The sequence below is a fragment of the Lynx rufus genome, unplaced genomic scaffold, assembly GCF_022079265.1.
Source record: "Lynx rufus isolate CCGP_SWC_20201006 ecotype Redwood Valley unplaced genomic scaffold, mLynRuf1.p SCAF_11, whole genome shotgun sequence".
NCBI classification, from domain to species: domain Eukaryota; kingdom Metazoa; phylum Chordata; class Mammalia; order Carnivora; family Felidae; genus Lynx; species Lynx rufus.
The window spans coordinates 61,833,012-61,850,180 of NW_025814825.1; the positions used below are offsets into that span (position 1 = coordinate 61,833,012).

General features: G+C 45.2%; 1 protein-coding gene across 1 annotated transcript in view; it reads left to right on the forward strand.

Annotated features, from left to right (window-relative positions):
• The first annotated feature begins 5,845 nt into the window (after positions 1-5,845).
• ZRANB1 (zinc finger RANBP2-type containing 1) overlaps positions 5,846-17,169 on the forward strand; it is a 62,850-nt gene continuing 51,526 nt past the window's right edge. Inside the window, exon 1 of the mRNA XM_047073583.1 lies at positions 5,846-6,219. The gene's annotated coding sequence lies outside the window, so the exon portion shown is untranslated. The remainder of the gene's footprint in view (positions 6,220-17,169) is intronic.

Consider the following 17,169-nt stretch of genomic DNA (forward strand, 5'->3'; position numbering starts at 1 on the left):
GGTGGATTCGAGCCCCACATCAGGCTCTCTGCTGTCTGCATGGAGTTCGCTTAGGATCTTCTGTCCCCCTTTCTCTCTGACCCTCCCCCACTTCTTTCTCTCTCTCAAAAATAAATAAAAATTTATAAAATAACACATTAAATAATAAGGCTAGTGGCAGGTCTAATGGCCACCATGATTTTACGGTTGTGATGGGAATAAACTGTACTTTGAGATATCTGCAATTGTAATGTGTTCTAAGAAATCTGTGATTTCTGTTGGTGCCAAAGCCACAGGTTACTGTGGTTTGTTGACTTATGTTGACAACTAATGTAAATGCTACATTTCAGTTACACATTAGTGGAAAGAAAGCTGTATTTTCTTCCCATCTGCAGTCACAGACCCCTCCAGGGAATGGGGAACCCCCCCCCCCGCACCACCCCTGACTGTTAGCCCCTTGGCCCAGCACACAACACAGTGCCTTACATGGAGTGATTCCTCATTAAATGTTATCTGAATTGAGTGATAGCAAGGAAATTGACGTTTATCCAATACTTACGATTATTGCTAGGACTTCTTGCCTCTAATCTCACTGAATCTCCAATTTCTTGCCAGAGCAACCCTAGATTTGTCAGATGAGGAAATGGGGACCCAGAGAGGATAGCTGTGTGGCAGACAAGAATTTAAACTCTGGTCTGTTTGACTCCAAAGTTCACATCTTTCCACCTCACATTGTTGCCTGTTACGTAAAAACTTTTCTAGGTCCAGAGAGTAACACAAGGGAAGTTGTTTCAGATTATTTGATGTCTCCAGACGTCTTTAAAAGACTCAAAAAACCTTCAATTGTCTTGTGACTCAGTGAGTATAAGTTACAAGCATACCTAGTTGAAGGTTTATGAAAATTTCTTTATCTAGACGTAGGGTGATCTCGTTTCCATGAGCATAAATTCTTACCCATGGAGACGAGACTAGTTCCAGCATGGCCGGGAGTTGGTTAAATAAATGAGCCGTATTCTGTTTGATGCCTAATACACATACCCTTTCATGAGAGATTTTATCCCAGGCAGGTTTATGGTTGGCGTCCAGAAGGGTCACAGGATATATTCCACAAAACAGCGTCATTTATTATATGAAAATGGATCGGGCAATATGGCCGAGAATTTGTTCTTGGAATTCGTTCTCGCATTTCTTTTGAGGGGAGCTCACCAATTTTATAAAACGTGCTTCAGAGAAGCACAGACCCCCACCCCCCACCCCAACAGACCCTAAGCTAGGTGGACGTGTTGGCATTTCCTTCAGCAGGGCGCCTTCGATTTTCCTCATTTGGAAATGTCGCCCCCCTGGGTGGCTTCTGAGGTCTGGCCTCTCAGTTCCGGGCCTGACTCTGGGCTTCCCGGCCTCGTTGGAGAAAGTGGTTCCTTGTTGCTCTTCTCCTCCATCCTGCTTGGTTTGCTTCCTCACAGCCTTTGGCCCGACATCCTTGGTCCTCCTTCGGCTCCAGGCCCAGCCCTGAGCAGGTGACCCGCTCCTGCTACGGGCGGGAGGACAAAGGGTATGCAGTCCGCTTCATCACCTCCCTCCGGTCAGAATCGCCCTACGGCTCTTTCACAACTTCCTCTCCTCTCCTTGCAGAGAAAGAAAGGGCCCTCCCGCCTGCCGAGACAAAGCACTGCGCTCCGGTTGACCTCCCTATTGGATCCGAATCACTTTCTCCTTCTTCACCTTCTCTCCTCTGTGTACAAAAGTACACGGATACGCTTATTCTTTTAAAAATATGTAAAAGAGGGGCGCCTGGGTGGCTCAGTCGGTTAGGCCTTCGAGTCATGATCTCACGGCTCTGGAGTTCAAAGCCCGCGACGGGCTCTGTGCTGACAGCTGGGAGCCTGGAGCCTGCTTGGGATTCTGTGTCTCCCTCTCTCTCTGCCCCCTCCCCTGTTCACGCTCTCTGTCTCAAAAATAAATAAACATTAAAAAATTATTTAAAAATATGTAAAAGAGGGGGCACCCGAGTGGCTCAGTCTGTTGAGCATCTGACTTGAGCTCAGGTCATGATCTCAGGGTTCATGGGTTCGAGACCCACGTGGGTGGCTGTGCTGACAGCTCAGAGCCTGGAGCCTGCTTCGGATTCCGTGTCTCCCTCTCTCTCTGCCCCTCCCCTTCTCGTACTCTGTCTCTCTCTCTCAAAAATAAAATAAACATTAAAAAAATTTTTTTTTTAAATATGTAAAAGAAAAAACCTTTCCCTTATTCTTGTTACCCCTGTGTCTATTATTAGAGTTCTTGCCTTTTTTTCACTGCCAAACGTCTGGGCCTGATAGTATATAGTCACTACTTCAATGCCCACATATACCTTCGGCTTTTGAAATCTGGCTTCTTTCTCCACCATCCCACTGAGAATGCTTCTCTAGAAGGTCACTAAGCCTCTTGTTTGTCAAACCCAGTGACCTTTTCTCTGTTCTAATTCCTAAGTCTCTAGAATCTGCCATTATTTATTACCACGTTCCCGAGGCTCACTGGCTGCTTTGACTTTCGGGACACTTTTTTTTTTTTAATAGTATTTATTGATTTTGAGAGAGAGAGAGAGAGAGAGAGGAGGGGGGAGAGGCAGCGAGAGGGAGATAGAGTCCTAAGCAGGCTTCTCGCTTCGAGGAGCCCGAGTTGGGTCTCAATCCCACAAACCACAAGATCACGACCCCAGCTGAAAATCAAGTCAGGTGCTGAACCAGCTAGCCACCCAGCCGCCCCCAGAACACCTTTTTAAATGTTCTTTCTGACCAGTTGTTTTCTCCTCCTTGGTAGTTCTGGTTTCCTACCCCTGTGACTTTAGTAGTAACTTCTACATAGATAATTCCCTGGTGTTGATCTCTAGCTCCAGCCTATCCAATTTCAGACCAGCTTTTCTGCTGCTTGCTGCACATTTCCTCCCGAGCCCAGGATCTGGACACACCCGATCTCCTCTTATCTAATTCCTTTCCTGTGTTTCCCACTGTTAATCATCCCACTTAGCAGTCAGAGTTCTCCGAGTTTTGATTCTTCCGCCCCAGATTCAGACACTGGCAAACCCTGACCCTTCTCCTGCTACCCTTTTTCATGTCTGTCCCTCCTTCGCATTCCCATAACTACTTTGGAGTTGGGTTCCTGTCTATTCATTGATTTCCCTGTCTCTAGTTCTACCCAAGTTTGTCTCACGGACGTGCCAGGTTATACAGTTCCAGTACTGGCATTTCCTGCTTCAAACCTTCCCGTGGTTTTGAATTAGTAAAGGAATTAAGTACAGATGCACAATTAGGCATTCAAGACCTTCACAGTAAGTACAATGGAAACTTCGCTGTTTCTCAAATAAAAGCCAAAACAAATTGTCAGCCAAACAGTACTGTTCCTGCACTTTTACAAGAGTTGTAAGCAAAAGAACTTTTTAAAAATTGTGCATACTTTTTTCCAGCTTTAACATTGGGATTGGCTCTTCCTCTTAATTACGAGGTAATTTTCATTTGAATATACTTAGCGCATTCCATCTCATATTCTAATTATGGCTATTTTTGTCTTGCTCTCTTCCCTACCTATGCTTTAGTCCTTCAAACACAGAACGTATCTTACTCACCTTTGTGTACTTCTTGTTCCTTGGCACATGGTGCTTACTTGCTAACTTTCCTTCGCCCTACCCCAACAATATCCCGTTCTCTTAACAAAATCAGCCACAACTCTAACTAAATAAAAACACCTAGGGGCACCTGGGTGGCTCAGCCAGTTGAGCGTCTGACTTCATTCAGCTCAGGTCATGATCTCGCAGTTTGCGGGTTCGAGCCCCACACTGGGCTCGCTGCTGTCAGCGCAGAGCCCGCTTTGGATCCTCTGTCCCCCTCTTTCTGCCCTTGCCCCACTTGCACCCTCTCTCTCTCTCTCTCAAAAAACAAGCATAAAAAAACCCCACCAAACTCCACCTAATTCTGCAGTTCTTGTGGACTCTTAGGTGAGGTGGTTTGCAGCTGAGGTTCAGGAAGGGGAAGCTGGAGGTACTCAGAAGCTCTTAAAATATTTTCAAAGTGAAATGTTGGTTGAACCATTTGTTCTAACATAGTCATATGGTGTTTAATTGACAGTTGTGTTAATTATATGTTTGAGGATACGTGTTAAGTTTTGCAGGCAAGTGACTGTTGCGGTTTAAACTCAACTTATTGACAAGTCTTTGACCAAATAATGTTGTTTTGGGAAGATGGGGATTATTGAAAATCTCTACCACAGGAATGGCCGTGGGGATAAAATATAGTAACAGTATGAAAGAGGTTGTTGGTGATGGGTAGCTATACAAGGTATTATTCTTAAGTGGCCATAGTAAAGCTATACACATATCCTCAACTTTCTATTTATGCAAAGAGAGACTGAGGGTAATACCATGAATCGTTTTACTAAATGAAATCTGCCAGTTTTAAAAATCCAGTTAAACTCTTAATCTTCCCATTGAAGCTGAGGTGTCCCATAAACTGCTAATGCCCTTTGACAGTGCTATAGTTCCTCAACAGATAACTTTTAAAGAGGTCTATAATAAAGAGTTGCTGTACTTTACAGTTTTTCAAATTCTTGAAATACAGTTTTGTATATGTGCTGCCGAAGCGAGCACAAAATACAGTTTTGAAGTATGAAAAATTCAAGGCAAAGTCCCACTAAGAAAAACAAACTTCTCCAGCTGGAAAATTTTGACACATGGGCTTTTAGCAAAAGGCTCAATGACTTAACTATTTGACTATATTTAAAGTAAATACACACACGCGAGCACACACACACACACACACACACACACACACACACTACATCACCATATAACATATTCCCTTTAAGACTTAGGCTCTGGGAATTCTCCTGGCAGCACTTTTACCACGGCTGTAATTTATCCTCTATCTGTAAATTTACAATTTACACAAAAGCTCCAAGCCCCAGAAAAGGCAACCATAAGAAAGCTGGGTTTACCCCAAATTAGAGTTAGGTAGCAGAAAAAAAAGCAAAGTCTCCGTGGCTTAAAAAAAGTTAAAAATAATTTTTTTTAATGTTTACTTATTTTTGAGAGAGAGAGGGAGTGGGGGAAGAGCAGAGAGACAGGGAGACAGAATCCGAAGCAGGCTCCAGGCTCCGAGGTATCAGCACAGAGCTGGACGTGGGAATCGAACCCACAAACCCCGAGATCGTGACCTGAGCCCAATCCGGGCGCCCACCGGATTGGACCACCCAGGCACCCCCCAATTTTTTTATTTTGAGATAGAATTGGCATATAAACCCCATGGCTTTTCATCATGCACATATGTACGTAATATGTAACAAACATACACAAACACACGTAGAAATGGATAGCTGCCTCGAAGGTAGGGCTTACGTAAAAAATAGACGTTGTAAAAATTTGGAAAAAAAAAAGAGAAAGCCCTAAACATTCATCTTTCCCGATGTCTTATAACGAGTTTGAAACTGTTATTAGTTAGAATGAGGCAGAATCTGTCACTAAGACTACTCGGGAGACCTGAGCTCCACGGCTGGGCTTGGAAGTCCGGGGAACCGGGGGCACAGAGCGGGCAAAGGGAGTCCGCCAGGCGAGAGGACGCCCCGCCCGCGTCCCCCAGCCCCGCGCACGCCGCGCCGCGCCGCCCCGCCGCCTCCCGGAGTGCCACGCACCTCGCCGCCCGCCCGCAGCGCCGCCGGCGGAGCTTCACAATCGGGGCCGGACGCCGGCATGACGTCACCTCTCCGCGGCCCGCCCCCTGCGTCCGGAAAGAGGCGGTCTCCCATTGGCTGCGCCGCTGGCGGCCTCCGGGCCAATGACAGGGCAGCGAGCGGCGGGGTCGGGCCTTGACGTTGTGCTGCTCGCCGTGGGGTTTATTTGGCTCCGGGGCCCCTCGCCGACGCCATTAGGAGCCGCAGCGCCCGAGGCCGACTCCCCCCCGTCGCTCTGCCCCCTTCCCCTTTGCCCCTGGAGTGCCCCCCGCCTCCGCGCCTGCTCTCCGCCCCTCTGTCCCCCGCCCCCGGTAGCCGGGAGCCGCGCGCGGGCCCGCGGAGACCATGTCCTGACTGAGGGGAGAGGGCGGAGGCGGCAGCAGCGGGACGGGCGGCGGCACGGAGGGAGGCGGAGAGGGGCCGGGCTCGGCTCGTCGCCTCGGGCTGCTCGGGGAGTCGCCGCCGCCGCCGCCGCCGCCGGGCGCCGAGCATCGGACGGGGAGGAGGAGCAGGAGCTGGAGGAGCCGCCGCCGCCGCCGCCAGGTAACCGGGCCCCGGGAGGGCGCCCCACTGCAGGCCCCTCGCGGCCCCCTCTGCGGCCTGCCCGGCCCCTCGCTCCCTGCAGGCCGCCGGGTGTCCGGGGCGGCCCGCCCGCGCCCCCTGGGGCGGCGTTGCGGGCGAGGGGAGGGGGCCCGGGCGGCCGCCGCCGCCGCGCTCCCATCTCGGGCTTTCTCGGTGCGGGGACAGGCCCCGGGGCTGTGGGAGGGTGGGTCCGCCGCGCTTGTTTACCCACCATCGATCAGCCGCGGCTGGCCGCGCCGCCTGCCCCGCCACCTCTCTTCCGCCAGAGTCCCCCCTCCCTCCCTCGCCCCCCAACTTCTTTTTCTGCCACATACGGGCGGGTGAGGGGGGCTTCGCTGCTGCTGTGCAATAGGCCGTGATACTTGGTTCCATCTTTCCAAGTTAGTGCTGGCCTCCAAACTTGCATTTTGGCCCTCTGGCCGCTCCCTCTCCGCCTCCCAAGGTGGCCTCCCGCCGGTGCCGCGTCTAAGAAAATGAGGGTGGAGGGCGACGGGGGGGGGGTGGGGGGTGGGTTGGGGAGGAGGAGCTGGAACCGGGGGAAAGATTGTTTACCCTGCTCGCTCGCGACCACGGTGGTGCGGTGCAAGTATCTGGTTATTTTCTCCGCGGTGGTTTGCTACGGGTTATTTCACAGACAAAAGGACTGTAATGAATACTTGGCGTTCAGCGCAAGGGACGGGTAGTTTAGGTCCAGCCTGGAAGTTTGAGCCGGCCCCTTATCTTTGAGATACACTGGTGTTTTGAACCCCTTCTGGCTGAGAATTTTGAGTTTCTGTGGCCTGAGCCTCCTTTTCCGTGACTCCATAGACTATTACCAGGTTCAGCGCCGTCCTCTTCACCCGGTGTTTTGGTCTGTTTGCCCACCGCATGACCTATGGTGTTGTCAAAAAATTTAGCGTACAGAAATATTGTTTGAGAGTACAGTTGAGAGATCCCTAGCCCTTGGAAACCTCCTACAACGAGCAGTTCTTGTATCTGTGGCCTTTTTTTTTTTTTTTAAGTTGACTTTATCACTCGCGCGACCTCCAGGGTCCCCCCGTTTTGAGCAAACGTGGATGACTCAGTGTACAACTCATATGCCAGGGGAAACCATAAAGATTTTTGATCTTGGTTTAATGCCAAGGGCCTGGGAAAAGTCACCTAAACTGTGTTTGTGGCAAATAAAGCTGAGTCTCTTCTCCTGGCTATTATCATTAATTAAATGAGGTAATTCTAAAGAAACTTAGACTCTTGCTCCCTCTTGCTTTTTGGATCTTAAGATACGCGGTCACTTCCTTATACTGAAATTTCATAACATTGTTTTTATTGGGCCGTGAGGGAAACTCAGAGGACGGGAGTGACACCTTTTAAGCTTTGGGGAGGGTATTTGAATGTCAGGAGGGGTCTTTATTTCTGTTGGTGTTTCATCACTTTTATTAATGCTTCGGAGCGTTGAGACTCCCCATTTATTTACTCTCGAAGCGTGCCTGGGTTAGCATGGGGAGCTCATTCATGGTGCTGTACTTTCTGCTCCGGGCCTCAGCCCGGCTCTGTACCCTGGGAAGGGTTAAGGCGCGTCACGTTTAAGTCTGAGGGCTGGCCCAGTTCTGGAACTCACAATCCAGTTGTACGCTATCCGAGGTAAATCGCCTCCTCTGTGTCACTGACATGGTGAGGGCTGCTCCGGGTGCTCTACACTTACATCGCTTTTGTAATAAGTGGAAACTTTAGGTGAATGGGAGTTGGAAAAAGCAGAGCACTGTAACTTCTTATTTAACCCGGTTCAGTTTTATCATGTGAGCACTGCTGTTGCCTCCTTTCTGCCCCAATAAGCTCTTCTACCTGGGCTTCGAACACGTTTTCTCCCAGTGATGTGCTGTTCTACTTGGAATATTTGTGCTTGCTTATGCTTTGGGTGAATAACATCTTGAACGTTTTAACACTCTCGTCTCCTCACATCACAACATGAAAACTTCCAGAACTCTCCTTATCACATGCGAAGTAAGGCTTAAGCTTCCTGGTGTGGTGTTCAGGTTTCTCTGTAATCTGGCCCTGGTTCTCTTCAGTCTTAACTCATTTCTTCCCTTTGTGCATTCTTAGTTCCAGCCAAACTAACTCGTTTGTTGTTCTCGTGAAGTCCCTCCTCGGCCTTTCTTTGTGCCTTTCTTTCTGTTGGAAATCCTCTTCCGCCATTTATTCATGGATCCTCTCTTTACTTTGGGCCCAGTTGAGTCCTGTCTCTTGAGAAGTCTTTTTCTCGAGTTCAGCCTCAAGAGATCTATCTATTCACTCCTTTTTTTTGTGTGGGACTCTTACACCAGCATATGCTAGCCTGGATTTCAGTTCATCTTTTTAAGCTTTTATTCTGCTTCCCAACTGGATTTCAAGACCTCTGAGAAATGGGTATGGATTCTTTTTCTGTGGTTACCATATATTCAGCATTGAAAGATGGATACATTGTTTTACCAAGTATTTTTGTTATGGAAGTATTCTAGGACATGCTGTTTGTAGTCTTTTTTTTTCCCTTTTTCTTTTAAATTTATTTATGTATTTATTTTGAGAGAGAGAGAGATTCTGAATCAGAGAGCATGAGCCGGGGAGGGGCAGAGAGAGAGGGAGGCTGACAGCGAAGAGCCGGATGCGGGGCTGGAACTCACAAACGGTGAGGTCATGATCGGAGTTGAAATCAAGAGCCAGATGCTCAACTGACTGAGCCACCCAGGCACCCCTGTTTGTAGTCTTCTAAGTAGTGGGGTTTCTAGGATTTTGATGATTTAGGAGATAACATACTTGAAATTGTGTCTCTTTTTTAAATTTTGTTTTCTTAATGTCTATTCTAAGAGAGAGAGAGAGCATGTGCCCGCTCTAGCGTGAGTGGGGGAGGGGCAGACAGAGAAGGAGACAGAATCCGAAGCCGGCTCCAGGCTCTGAGCTGTCAGCACAGAGCCGGGCACTCAAACCCACCAACCATGAGATCATGACCTGAGTCAAAGTTGGACAGTTAACTGACTGAGCCACCCAGGCGCCCCGAAATTACGCCTGACTTAAAAAAATTTTTTGGGGGGGGTTAGTATGTTTTTTTCTATTTTTAGTGTGGTTCTTTTCTTGTAGAGGATGCTCAACGATATGATAATGGTCATGTCTTTTTCAAATAGAAATGTAACTACTGCAGTTTTGTAGTTCAGATTTGAGTCTGCTGCGGTTATCGCGGTTTGAGTTTGGAACCAGGGACACTAAGGGAGGTCATTCCATGTTTGTATATAGGTAACATTTAGCATCACGAGAAGGAGAAAATAATCTGTAGTCTCAGTTTGCATCCTTAACCTCAGATGTTGGCAGCATGTGTCATTGATCATGAGGCAGATGAGACACAGGAGAATGTGTGATTCACTGCTACCTGTCAACACTGTTGGAAGAAAACATAAACAAGCTGGTCCATAGTATTTTTGTATACCAAGGATAATATGTGTAATTATATGGTACATGGGTGGGTGCTGATGTAGTTGGAAAACAGGTGTATGTGTTTCTGTTGTGTGTGTCTGAGTAGGAGGCTTGGAAGGCTTGGTATTTTATGGATACATACATAGTCTCTTAGCAGTAAACAGTCTTGATTTATCCACTGCGTGTACGTGGAAACTTGTCCACAAACTTCTGGAAACTTCTTCCAGTTCATCAGAGTATTTTTTCCTTGTAATTGATTGATTTTGTTAGAAACTAGTTTACATCAAACCTTATTTTAGGCTTCAGAAACCTTTTTAGAATAATCAAAGCTGAAATTAGTCCATTAACGAACTTCCCAAACATGTTGGGCAGGCTTTTTGCGTTTGTAAAAGGCACTTCCGTGGAGTCTATACCAGTAATTTTGCCACTTGAGAAATCCAGATCAGTGAGCATTCTTTGCTTTGTGGGAAGCGGTATTTTGGTTAAGATGAAATTTTTGACAAGAGCCGTCAGTTTGAGGGTTTTTTTTTTTTTTTCTCCAAGTTTATTTATTTATTTTGAGGGGCACCTGGGTGGCTCAGTCTGTTGAGCGTCTGACTTCACCTCAGGTCATGATCTCATGGTCTGTGAGTTCGAGCCCCGCGTCGGGCTCTGTGCTGACAACTCAGAGCCTGGAGCCTGCTTCAGAGTGTGTGTCTCCCTCTGTCTCTCTCTCTGTCTCTCTCTGCCCCTCCCCAGCTTGTGTTCTGTCTCTCTCTCAAAAATAAACATTAAAAAAATAAAGTTTATTTATTTATTTTAAGAGACAGCGCCTGTGGGAGGGGCAGAGAGAGGGAGAGAGAATCCCCAGTAGGCTCTGCACTGTCAGCACAGAGCCCAAGGTGGGGCTTGAACTCAAGAACCGTGAGATCATGACCAGAGCTGAAACCAAGAGTCTGACGCTTAACTGACTGAGCAACCCAGGGGCTCCCCAGTTTGCGTTTTAAAATGGATGTTGGTCAGATAAATTGAATGTAAAGTTGATAACTTTTCAGCTGCCTAGTGCATTGAACTTTTTAGTAATGAAGAAACTAATTTTTTATTTTTAGAGTTCATATATTGAGGGCAGACTGTCCCAATCCCTCCTAACCAACAAAACATAATTTGGGTTTTTTACCATTTGGTAAGTCAGAATTTTATGTGGCTTGAATTCACATAAATAAAAAAATATTTGAATGTATAAAGCATTGTTGGAAATCAGTTGCATAGCTTTCCACTTTTTTCTTTTTTAAAATTTTTAATGTTTGTTTATTTTTGAGAGAGAGCGACAGCATGAGCAGGGGAGGGGCAGAGGGAGAGGGAGACACAGAATCTGAAGCGGGCTCCAGGCTCTGAGCTGGCGGCACAGAGCCCGACCGACATGGGCTCGAACCCACGAGTGGTGAGATCGTGACCTGAGCCGAAGTCAGACGCTTAACCGACTTTTTCTTAATTTTAAAGTAACCATTTCATTGAAATTTATTTCATATACCATAAAATTTACCCTTGTAAAGCATGTAATTCATTGGTTTTTAGTGTATTCTAAAAGTTGTGTAGCCATCACCATTATCCAGAACATTTCATCACCCCCCCAAAAAGACTGTACCCATTAACCAGTCCCTCCCTCTTTTGCCTCAGTTCCTGGGAACCACTAATCTTTCTTTCTCTATGGATTTGCCTATTCTGTACATTTCATGTAAGTGGAATCATACACTATGTCACCTTTTGTGTCTGCCTTCGTTCACTTAGCATATTTTCAAGGTTTATCCCTGTTGTAACATGTATCGGTACCCCTTTTTTATGGCTGAATTATTTAATTGTTGTATGGATATAGCACATTTTGCTTATGTTTATGCATTCATTGATTGATGGACATTTAGGTTGTTTCTACTTTTTGGCTGTTATGAAGTATGCTGCCATGAATATCTGTGTGCAAGTTTTTGTGTGGGCTTAAGTTTTCATTCCTTTTGGGTATGTACCTGGAGGTGGAATTGCTGGAACGTATGGTAACTCTGTGTTTAATCTTTGAGGAACTTCTAGATTGTTTTCCAAAGTGGTTGCACCGCTTTACATTTCCTAGCAACAAATGAGGGTTCCGTTTCTCTACATCCTGAATACTTAATTACTGTTTTTTTTAATTATTGCCATCCTAGTGAAGTGATATCCCTTCGTTTTTATTTGCATTTCCCTAATGACTAATAGTATTGAGCATTTTTTCATGTGCATATTGGCCATTTGTAAATTTTCTTTGGAGAAATGTTACTCCAGTCCTTTTTCAGTTGGGTTATTTGTCTTTTCATTCTTGAGTTGTGAGAGCTCTTTATGTAATCTGGCTACAAGTCAGATACATGATTTGCACGCATTTTCTCCTTTTCTGTGAGCTTTTTCACTTTCTTATTGGTATGCGTTGAAGCACCAAAGATTTAAACATTTTTTTTTTTTTACGTTTATTTATTTTTGAGACAGGGAGAGACAGAGCATGAACGGGGGAGGGTCAGAGAGAGGGAGACACAGAATCTGAAATAGGCTCCAGGCTCTGAGCTGTCAGCACAGAGCCCGACGCAGGGCTCGAACTCACGGACCGCGAGATCATGACCTGAGCCGAAGTCGCTCAACCGACTGAGCCACCCAGGCGCCCCTACACCTAAGATTTTAATTTTGATGTAGTCCAGCTTATCTATGTTTTCTTTTACTTGTGTTTTCAGTGTCGTCTCTAAGAAGCCATTGGCCAATCCAAGGTGCAGAAGATTTGCATCTTTGTTTTCTTCTAAGAATTTTATAGTTGTAGTTTTTTTCATTTAGATCCATGATAGTTTAAGTTTTGTACATAGTGTGAGGTGGGGGTCCAACAGTGCTTTTGGAAAGTGGCTATCTGGTCGTCCCAGCACCATTTTCTGAAACATCCTTAGCTTTAATAATGCAGTTATTCTCAACTATAAACTGATTATTGCAGGACAGTATTCCCTGGATAGATGAAGAAATTGTCCATATTTTGCAGATGGAGAAAGGGATCTCTACTTGGTGTTGCACGTTAAGTTGCGGCAGTACACTTGTGATTGAAATCCTGAAGGGAAGACATCATATAACACCACTTATATAGCCTTTGCTTTTTTTGGTTCGGGTGGGTAATTTGTTACTATAAATTTTTATTATAAAAAATCCATTTCTTGGTGTTTAATGAAGCTAAAGTTTGTTTTCAAAAGGGAAGCTATAGTAATTTGCAGAACTGGTTTTGACTGATGTTGTTTTGGACTGCCATCCTTTGATACGAGTAGAATATTTAGTACTTGCTTTTATTGCCTAAATGGTAAGTGGCTGTCGCATAGCAGACACTGCTTACAGAGACGTAAAGGTGAATGTTTCACAGGCAGCCATTGGAAAAAAATCATAATTCACACAAGTAAGTGCTATGAAGTGGTGAAGAAGTGACTGAATTAGCACAAGGTTAGGTTTGGGTCAGGAAGAGCTTTACAGAGATGGGAACATTTAAGCTGGTCTTCAAAGAAGTAATAGGTTTCTAAAACCAGATAAGAATGGGGGGCGGGAGTGGGCAAACATCCTATGCAGAAGCAAGCCTGTGAGTGAAGGAGACATGAAAATTATGTCATGATTAAGGACCAGCCAGAGGGTTCAGTATAGCTACAGCATGTGGATGAGGCTGGAAAGGCATGCCTTTCCAGTCCCTGCCTCACTTTCCCTAGAGCTAGTATTGTCAAGGGGCTGGCGATTACAAGGGTGGAGTGATCTGTTTGGAACGGATCATCTTCACAGGTAGGAAGAGAGAAGCAGTCTGTCTCCTGTTTCTGTGTCTCTGTGTATGTGGAGGAATATGTGGGAGATGTTAGTAAGTTGAAAATCTGAAGGCATTTGATTTTGTAGAAGTTCTTTTAGCAGATTGATTATTGGGCACCTATTGTGTGCTCTGAAGTTGTTTAGGCTTTTCAGAAAGTAGATTACATAAAACACTTTACAAAGGCTCCTGAAATTGCAACATTTAGTAATGGCCCATTCACTGTTCAGAAAGCAACTATACTGGGTGTTGAGATAGTCATGTGAACAAGACAGGCACTGTTGCTTGTATTTACGTTCTAGTATGAAGAGCAGTCAAGGAGCAAACAAGGGAAAAAACTCCAGATATTGGTAAGTGCCGTGCAGACATGCAAGCAGCGTGGTGTGGTGGGTGTGACTGAGCGGCCAGGGAAAATCTTCCTGCGGAGGTGGTATTTAAACCAAAACCTCAGTGACAAGAGCTGGCCATATGAAATCTGGGGAAAGAGCATTCTAGGCAGAGGAGATTTGGAATACAAACTCTTAATGTGAGAATGAGCACGCTGGTAAAAGGAACGGAAGGAAGTCTACTTTTATGTAAAGATTGTCGAGAAAGGCTGGTGAATTTTAATTCAATTGTGAGTGGATTGGGAAACCATCAGGATTTTAAGTCCTTGTGCTGTGATCGGTTTACACTCCTAAAGGATCCATCTGGCTTCTATGTGAAGATGGTGGATAGAGTAGAAAACAGTAGGACTGGTGGGAGGCTTTGAGGTAATCTGCGGGAGGGGTGATGGTGGCTGGGGCTGGGGGCACGGTGGGGCGTCCTGGAGGAAAGCGAAGATTCTGGATTTGTTTTGGAGGTAGCGTCAGTACTGTGTGGTGGCTAGAGACAGTGGCTATAAAGTCAGCCTGTCTTGTTATCTAATGTTCATGTTTTGTTCTAGGGAAATGTTGCCATAATTGTGGAAGGCTGTGGTGCACTATTGAGGAAAAAAAGTGAGAGTCAGAATCTGGGGTTTACTTGCTAAAGCTTTGTGACCCTGGGCAAGTCATTTTGCCTTCCTGGAGCCCCACATCCCTTGTCATTAAAATGAATATACTTGTACCTCAGGGAGATTCTAGGGTACGTTAGGGGGGGAAGTACCTGAGGGTTCTTAGGATTCAGTGAAATAATGTAAGTGTTCTGTGACGTAAAGCTCCGTGCAGAATTTAAAGTGGTATTATTTCAAGCTGGCAGTTGTTGGTGATATTAATTATGGGATATGGATTTGAGGTTATTGGTTTTAGCCCCTACTTAAAGACAGGTGTGGCATTATTATCATAATTTTTTTTAATGAGATGCTTGGGTCTTAAGGTTTTGGCCAACATTCCAGATTCTGTAAGGGGTGGAGAGGGACTTGAACTTGGATCTAAGACGTGCAGTGCATTTTCCTGTATGTGAGAGAAATGAATATGAATATCAAGAGATGGAACTCTGGTCTTCCCATAGTAAATTAGATTTCACTCTTGCAACACTTCGGTGAAAGGCATTAGTGAATCACTAAAGGAAAATATTCTAGGGTATTCTCGAAGTGCTTATGTGTTTGTGTTTGGCAGAGTGACCTAGGAGATACTTGAAGACCGTCAGGAAGGACCTTTTATGCCCTGCTTAGGATTTTTCACTTCAGTAGGATATTGTTGAAAATTTCAGAGCTACAGAATAGCAACATCAGGTTTTTTTTTTTTCCTTTTTCTTTCTTTTCTACCATTCTGGCAGAGATGTGGAGTACGAAGATAGGAAGACCAGTTAGGAAAACAGTTGAGGGAAGGAATGATGAACTAGGGCTTGGTGAGAGGTGTGGAAAGAAGGGCTAATTCTTGAGGAATGTTTAGGATATAGGAGGCAGATTTATTTTCTGCTGAAAGAGCTCTTCTGTACCTGTTACATGGTTTTTTGTCAGAATAAAAATGATGTATGTGTAAGTATTTTGTAAATTTATTTCCTCTAAACGTATGTTTATTTTTGAGAGAGAGAGAGTACGTGGGGAGGGGCAGAGAGAGAGAGGTAGACAGGATCTGAAGCAGGCTCTGCACTGACAGCAGAAAGCCCTACTTGGGCCTCAAACTCAAGAACCGTGAGATCATGACCTGAACCGAAGTTGAATGCTTAACCAGATGAGCCACCCGGTATTTTGTAAATTGTAAGATTTATTGTGTGATGTGGATATATAAAAATAACAAATACATAGTTTGCCCAGAGCTGTTCGAAAATCATTTGCAGACTTGATCCCCCTTTATCCTTAAATATTACAGTGTATATTTCCTAAAAAATAAGCGCTTTCTGCTACACAGCCACAATATACTGATCAAAATCAGGAAATTAACATTGTTTGATATTATCATGTAATTCTTTTTCTCTTTTTTTTTAAAGAACAGTAATTTTTTTTTAGAAAATTTTATTTTGAGAGAGGTGGAGTGCAGAGAGAGGAGAAAGAGAGAATCCCAAGCAAGCTCTGCACGGTCAAGTGTGGAGCCTGATGGAGGGCTCAGACTCCTGAACCACAAGATCATGACCCGAGCTGAAGTCAAGAGTCACTCAACTGACTGAGCCATCCAGGCGCCCCTATGATTCCTTTTTTTTTTGTTTTTGTTTTGTTTTAATGGTTATTTATTTAGAGAGAGAGAGTGCGTGCACACCAATGAGGTAGGGGTGGGAGAGAGAATCCCAAGCAGGCTCTGGGCTCTTAGTGTAGAGCCTGACTTGGGGCTTGATCTCATGAACTGTGAGCCAAAATCTAGAGTTGGGCGCTTAACTCACTGAGCCACCCCGATGCCCCATTATGCAATTCTTTTTTTTTTTTTAATTTTTTTTTTCAACATTTATTTATTTTTGGGACAGAGAGAGACAGAGCATGAACGGGGGAGAGGCAGAGAGAGAGGGAGACACAGAATCGGAAACAGGCTCCAGGCTCTGAGCCATCAGCCCAGAGCCTGACGCGGGGCTCGAACTCACGGACCGCGAGATTGTGACCTGGCTGAAGTCGGCCGCTTAACCGACTGCGCCACCCAGGCGCCCCTGCAATTCTTTTTTTTTAAATTTTTTTTTTTTTGAACGTTTATTTATTTTTGGGACAGAGAGAGACAGAGCATGAACGGGGGAGGGGCAGAGAGAGAGGGAGACACAGAATCGGAAACAGGCTCCAGGCTCTGAGCCATCAGCCCAGAGCCCGACGCGGGGCTCGAACTCACGGACCGCGAGATCGTGACCTGGCTGAAGTCGGACGCTTAACTGACTGCGCCACCCAGGCGCCCCTCCTGCAATTCTTAATAAGAAAAAGATTCTACAGATTTCTCTCCTATTTTGTCGATTGTTCCATTAATGTTCTTTATAAAGGTAAAAGAAAATCTCAGATTATGTATTGCAGTCTGTTGCCATGTTTTTTATAAGCTCCTTTAATTGGAACAGGAAAGTCTTTGTCTCTCATGATACTGATGTTTTTGAAGACTCTAGGACTACTTGTTTTGTAGAAAGTCTCTTAATATGGTGTGTCTGATATTTGGAGTCAGATTATGTACTTTTTGACAAGAATTCCACAGAAGTGATGTTATGTTCTTCATATAGCATGGCAGGAGGCAAATGATGTCATTAATAGTGTGGTTAACTTTTGATTATTTGGTTATGGTGTTATCTATCAGATTTTGTAATATACTAGTTACTGTTGT